The sequence below is a fragment of the Phodopus roborovskii genome, unplaced genomic scaffold, assembly GCF_943737965.1.
Source record: "Phodopus roborovskii unplaced genomic scaffold, PHOROB, whole genome shotgun sequence".
NCBI classification, from domain to species: domain Eukaryota; kingdom Metazoa; phylum Chordata; class Mammalia; order Rodentia; family Cricetidae; genus Phodopus; species Phodopus roborovskii.
The window spans coordinates 191,085-198,382 of record NW_026125729.1 but is presented as its reverse complement, the minus strand read 5'-3'; positions in this window follow the sequence as shown (position 1 = coordinate 198,382).

Below are 7,298 nucleotides of genomic sequence, written 5' to 3'. Positions count from 1 at the left end.
ATGTGTTCTCATTTAAGTGCATCCCTAGGCAATGCCTTGCTACAGTTCACACTGTAGATCAAACTGCACATTTCTTACACAGATAGCTAAGGTACAGAGTTGTGTCTCCTTCCAGCAACTGTTATTTACACCTCCTCTTTCTAAATAAAGAACCTGCATGTTTCCTCTAGGTACACCATTCTTTCAAACAGAGCATACCTCCTTTGGAGCTGTCCGTATTTGGGGCATCCAGTATCTCCTAGGGATAACTTTAAGGCAGCGCTGTGTTCTGCATGAGGATGGCTTCTTTAGCAGCACTGTTGGTTCTGCTTTTTTATGAAATGAAACTCTTTTAAACAATACAATTCTAGGGGATTGCTATAAACAAAGTTAACACCACAATAAATAGAGTCTTGACATTTTACAAAGGATACCTAAGTGGTTTGCATCAAAATCCTTCCTAGAATTTTGCTTTTGTACTTTGCTTAAATTATCTTAAGTCACAAAATTAAGCTATTTGTTCCCATTTGATCACAAGACACTCCTTCAATCACTTAGTGCTTTCTTCGTTCACTTAACTTGTATTTTCTGAGTGTCATTTATTTAATCTACTGCAATCCTTGAACTGTACTGGATATAGAAATGCAGTATTCTCTGTGGCTTACATTTCTGGTGGTAAATGCTGTAAGGTGAATTAAAAAAATCATGTGTCTTTGCTGCCACCAAAGATAATAGCATCTGACTGTCTTAGTTTAAGCAACTGTTTTACCTTCTCTGTCATACAAGCCTACAACAGAAACATATGCTGAGATTTAAGCACTGGGTTAAGCCTGCAGGATGGAATTGTAACCAAAATCAACGTCTTGTAGGGAAGAGTATTAAGGATTAGAAAAACCCACAAGTGTCCTAACAGCTTAACCAAATGAGCTGATGCTTCAGTCTCTTCTATGTGTTGAACTTCTTAAGATTAGGATTTTTTTTTTTGGGGGGGGGGAGCTTGACTGAATATGGCCTCCATAGGTCCATAGGGAGTGGCACTATTAGGAAGCATGGCCTTGTTGGAGTAGGTGTGGCCTCATTGGAAGAAGTGTGTCACTGTGGGAGTGGGCTTTGAGGTTTCCTATGCTCGAGTCAGACCCAGTGTGGCATCCTCTTCCTACTGCCCACTGACCCAGATGTAAGACTCTCAGCTACCTCTTTAGCACCATGTGTACCTGCATGCTGCTGTACTTCCTGCCATGACAATAATGACTAAGACTCTGAAAGTATAAGCAAGGCACCTCGATTAAATTTCCTGCCATGATGATAACAGACTAAACCTCTAAAACTGTAAGCTAGCCCCATTAAATGTTTTCCTTTATAAGAGTTACCATAGTCATCTGAATCTTCTTCGAATCCCCCAAGACAGCGCCCCTTACCAGCAGGAAGTAGTTTGGAAAGAACGACGCCCAAATTCCCAAATATTGTGTATAAATGTTTGTTTTCATTTAATTGGACTTTGTTATATAAAATTAAATAAAAAATACTCTATATGCATAAAAAAAAAGAGTTACCATAGTCATGGTGTCCCTTTGTAACAATAGAAACAATAAACTAAGACATATGTAAATGGAATTTGACTTTTAAAACTTGGAGTGATTGCTACCAAGATAGCATTTAACTTCATGTTATTACTTTAGTTATGAATATTCATTCTACTCAAGCTTTACAACTCCTGTCTCCAATCTAAGAAGATGTGTTTTCTTAAAAGTTATTTCTTAATCTAATTGACAGGTCCTTATTTCCCTTGGCTCTCAAATTCCCTCTTTTTATAACATAAGCATTTCCTCTGGGTGTTCATCTATCTTTGCATCACAAATGAATTCTCATCAGTTTAAAAAAAATAATTTATCTTGTTGGCTCTATTTCTTACACAAAAAGATCATTTCTGATTCAGTTCATTCTTGGTAATAGAAATAATCTATAAAACTGATTTAATAGGAAACATTATATGCCATGAACAGAATACCCAAGCTTGCACAAACCTGCTTGGTGTGTTGAATAGAAGTGTCCTTCACTTCTCCCTAGCAGGGTTTTCAGGGTCTAATAATATTATACCTGTTCCTACCCATTCTAAAGTATCAATTGTGATTCTTTACACTACTGTGTTACAGAACAATCTATAAGGAACTTTAAATTCACTGGCTACCCAAACAACTCAGTGACATTTATGTAGTGTTTGGGAATGGTACTAACCACATGGCCAATTACATTAGCCAGTACTTTACTTTTTGTGTTTTGGGACACCTGGTTTCTAGCGGTTGTACCCATGTTTGTAAAGTTCTAAATTATTAGTAAACAAAAATAAATCAGTTTTTCTATTTTGTAAGGTAAAAAAAAATCCAGATGTCATGCCAGTTGCTGATCATGCATGCCTTTAATCCCAGCACTCCAGAGGCTAAGGCAGTTGGATCACTGTGAGATCGAGGCCAGCCTGGTCTGTAGAGTAAGTTTCAGGACAGCCAGAGTTGTTACACAGAGAAGCCCTGTCTCCAAAACAAACAAATAAACAACAGCAACAAAAATACTGAGCTGTCCCATCCAGGTTTCTTCTTAATAAATCATCAGGACATCAGATTAAGGCATTTACAGACAAGCCTTAAAGATGTGGATATTTCTCAGTTAAACACTATATTTTGGCCAAACATGCTACATTTACAATGGTAGTATACATCTATGTTTTCCTAAAAACACTACGATATTGTGATACTCCCATAGGCTTTCAATTATTTTATTGTTTCTAAGAAGACTCCCAAATTCACTGAAGAAAGGCATAATGGGTGAATGGTAACTTTCTACTTCCTACAAATGGATGTGTTAATATCCAAATACCTGTTATTTGGGGAAAGGTGTAAGAGCCAAAGCTAGCCTGTAAGCCCCACTTGCTCATGAACAGTTAATTTCCTGCAATGCTGGTGGTGTAGTACTCAGATACTTCCAAGTCTCCTGTCTTCTAACTAAACAAGTTTGTTTGTACTGGTTAATTGGATGTGAGCAGGAGGAGTATGGACAGGAAATGTGTCAGAATGAACATTTGCCCCTGATTGAATGCAGGCTGGAGGTACATGGGCAAAAAGTAATCAGGATATATGTCTGCCCCTAACTAGACCAGATGGGAAATATATTGGCACTGTGGTTTTGGCCTCTTTAAACCTCTGAAAAAATGTGACTCCTAGCCATTTCCTGGGAACCCCAAACAATCCTAGCTAGATCCCATCCTCCTGGCCAGTATTTAATTAAAGTTTGCTTCAAATTTAACTCAAAAATTGTTGTAATGGTCTTACTTTCCACTGGTGGGATTAACAAAGGTATTTGAAGATGTAATTAAAGTAAGGATGCTAGCATGATATAATACTATATCATTTAGATAGATACACAACAAACATCCTTCTGGAAAAACAGGAGGAAAAAACAGAAATACTCAAGAAGGTGACAAGGTTGCAGAAAGAGAAAGGACTGATATTACCATAAAAAACTAATGAAGGACCCAAGCAAACCATTCTCTGGAGATTACAGAACAAGTGTGGGCCTTTGGACACATACATTTCATTACTGGGATACCCAGTCTCGTGAGAGAATAGAATTCTGTTGTTTGAAGCCAATTGGTTTGTGGTCATTTGTGACAGCAGCCACTGCAAATCAACATAGTAAATATATATTCGAGACATGGTATGTCTGTTTCATAGCCCTGGCTGTCCTGGAATTCATTCTGTAGACCAGGCTAGCCTCAAACTCAGTGATCTTCCTGCATCTGCCTTGGCAGTACTGTTCTTCTCACTATCGAGAAAGATAAAACTTTTATCCCTCTCAAAGCTCAAATTTTTACCTCAGAACCTTTATAAAACCTGGTCAGTATTTCAAATTAAAGAACTGAAGAACAAACTTCTGCACTATCAAATCACCACAAAGAATGTCTTCAATCAAAATACCCAAGCCTTGTTATTGTGGCTTATTCTACAGAAAATGTATTCCTCTGTTCTATAAATATCTAGAAACGAGTAGGATCAAATATCATCCTATTAAATCTTGATGCAATATTATTTGTATATATTTTATACATAATCTCTTTACTCTGACTACTTAATGCTCTGCTTCACTTAACTAATTAATGTTTTATAAGTAGATATTGTAGGTATATAGGGGTATGTGCACATGCATGGAGATGCCCATGAAGGTTTGAGGCATTGAGTCTCCTGGAAATGGAATTACAGTTATTTGTTCACTGGGTTCTGGGGATAAGACTCAGATCCTCTGGAAGAGCAGCAAGTGCTCTTAACCTCTAAGTCTTCTCTCTCATCCTAAGAAACATAAGACCCTTCATCCAAGGATGTAAACATAAAATCATCTGTGCCACCTGGCTCAAGCAGTCACCAAGACTTCTGCAGATTATAATCCCATTCATCCTTCAGTGGAAAGACTATCACATTTTCCTATGATGTGGTTGTCGTGAGTGCACACTGAAATTCCCTGCAGACATCCTGAAATGCTTGCCCTTGGTGGGGTGTGTGAACTGAGGGCAGAGCAGAATCCTCCATAGTGATATGGTTTGCAATCAGTATTTTAGCACTGCTCAAATGCTTTCCATCTACAGGAGCATATTTCACTTCTGTCTTGCTGGCAATCTGTATTTCCAGGCAATTGAGGTACAACTGACAAGAACACTCCCTGGTTGTAAGATATGATTCAAAGCTAGAGTGTGCCTAATGGTGTTATACTGGCATAGCAATAGGCATGCAGAGCAAAGGAACAGTATTGAAAGCCTCCCAAAATACATCTATCTATGTACTTATGTTTAAATGATCCAAGGTCACACAACTCGAAAAAGGTAGGAGTCTCTTCAATAAATGAATTTGGGAAATGGAAGTCTACATGGAAAACTATTGATTTAGAGCCATATCCCTCACCTTACCCCAAAATCAAGTCAAAATGCATTTAAAACATGAAGGCAAAACCTGAAATTGCAGCATTTGAAAGATGAGTGTGGGAAAATAGGAGGAAGGCTTCATGACGGCTCTGTAACTAAGCCCAGCGCTTCCAGAGTAATTTGCCTAAACAACCTAAGTGCTGACTGGTTAATAGACCATATTGACTAGCCAATAGGTTTCTCTCTGAAAATAGCAATGAAAATTATTATTTTGACCCCACGCACTTCATAAACAAATTCATATAATGCTAACAATAACACTATTATAAAAACATTTATGAGAACACGAAGGCACAGAGAGGTTATGTAAACTGGCCATAGTCAGTCACACAGCAACAATGTGGCTAAGAAATCCACTGAGGCCAACTGAGGCAACACTGCATTACAGTACAGTAACTGCCAGCATTTATCCCACAGAGTGTGTTGCATGTGCACGGGAAGTCAAGCCAGTTTGCTTATTTAAATATTGTTAAATAAGCACCTTCCTCAATGAAAACCATGGGTGCAAAAAGAATTGCTATGTGTGTGACCACTGACAGGAGTGCCTCTGAGGGGAACACTAGAAAACTGCCATCAAATTAAATGGAAAATAGTTATTTATTTTAAAATATCATCAAAATTTGGGATTGTGCATCATGAATCCTTTGTAAATGCATTAATTTAGTTTTTGTTTCAGTTTAATGAAGCTGTCGTGGCAAATAATAAGAAAACATTCTGGATGTGGTTATTTAAGAAAAGAGGGTGGAAATCCATTCAACTGATACATTAAAAAAAACAGATTTTAGCCCTTTGTTACAGGATAAACAAGAGGCCAAGAGTGGTGACACACATATTTAATGCCAACATTTAGGAGGTAGAGGCAGGAGCGGACATATGTCTGAGTTTGAGGACAGCTTGGTCTATATAGTGAGTATAGTAAATTCAAGGCCAGCCAGGAATAAAACAGACAAACAACAAAACTTATACAAGTCCATCAACTGTGTATTGATTTGACATATGCCCCAAGTTACAGTGTAAGTAGAAAACAGTAAGCAGCCTGGGAAGATGGTTCAGTCAGTGAAGATCTTGCTGATTTAGATCCCTGACACTAACTTTAAATCTGAGCATAGTGGTACACACCTGCACAATCCTAGGGTTGAGTGGTTTGGGGAAGGGTAGAAATAATTCCAATTCATTGGGTTCAGTAGACAGCCTGTCTAGCCTATTTGGTGCATCCTAACCCAGTGAGGGACACTGTCTAAATAAAAAGGAGGGTAGTTTCTGAGGAATGCCACTTGAGGCTGACCTGTGGTCTCTATATGTACACATTTGTACACCATCACACACATACACACACGAGTAGGAAGCTAAAAGTATAGTTAAAACACAATCTCGTTGCTTTAAAAACAAAAGCAAGGAAAATATCAACATAAACAAACCAAAAACTTCTAAAATAATCTCAACTGCTAAAAATCATTGTGGAATGTCTGGAGTATGTTTAAAAATTGAAAGAGATGGAGCTATGTACAAGACATTTCCTAGCAAAAAGTTTAATAGCATTAAAAGCAAACAAACAAAACAAAAGAAGAAAATCCATAGTAATCAACTAGGGTTAGTGTGCTATGGGAATTCAAAGACTGGAAGCAAAACCAAGCAAAGTCTTAGATCAGGAGTGTCAAAGTCAGAGCAAACAGACACTTCTTCCTGTCAAACATACGAACCATGGCGTTTTTCACCACTGAACTTGGAAAACACTTTAGACACCACAAGTTCATGCTCCAGGCAGCCACAAATGGCAGACAAGAACTTACCAGAGATGTAAGCTGTTGGGCACTGGAATCACAAACTAGACCGAGAAGAGTCTATAAGGAAAAGTATGTTTGAACTGCCATTACTGAGCCTCAAGGAAGAATTAATGATGGAATCAAATAAAAGATCCTTAAAGAAAAGACAGTAGCTTCCCTGGACTGAAAGGTTCATGTCAGAATATCTGTAAGTCTGTTATTCTACAGAAACTAATATAATTTCATCCTCAGTCTTTCCTATCTGAAATTAAAATCTCCACAGGAAGAGCCATTATAATGAACATATTCACTTAGCAAACCTGGCATTCCTGCAATACTCTTATGAAGCACACACTTTCCTATCAATCATGATAGGTACTTTGGCTTGGTTTTGCCCTAGCCACCCCAAGAGTGGGATCATGCAGATTTTGTTAGACTCTATTGTGTTATTAAACAGTTCTAGTTGCTAAGCAATTGCTGGTCTTTCCTAGGACCACATAACAAAATTGTACAAAGATCCAGTGCTCCCAATAATCAACCTTGCTCTTTTTTCTTGAATCTTATTTCAAGTGAATACACACTGACTAATAAAG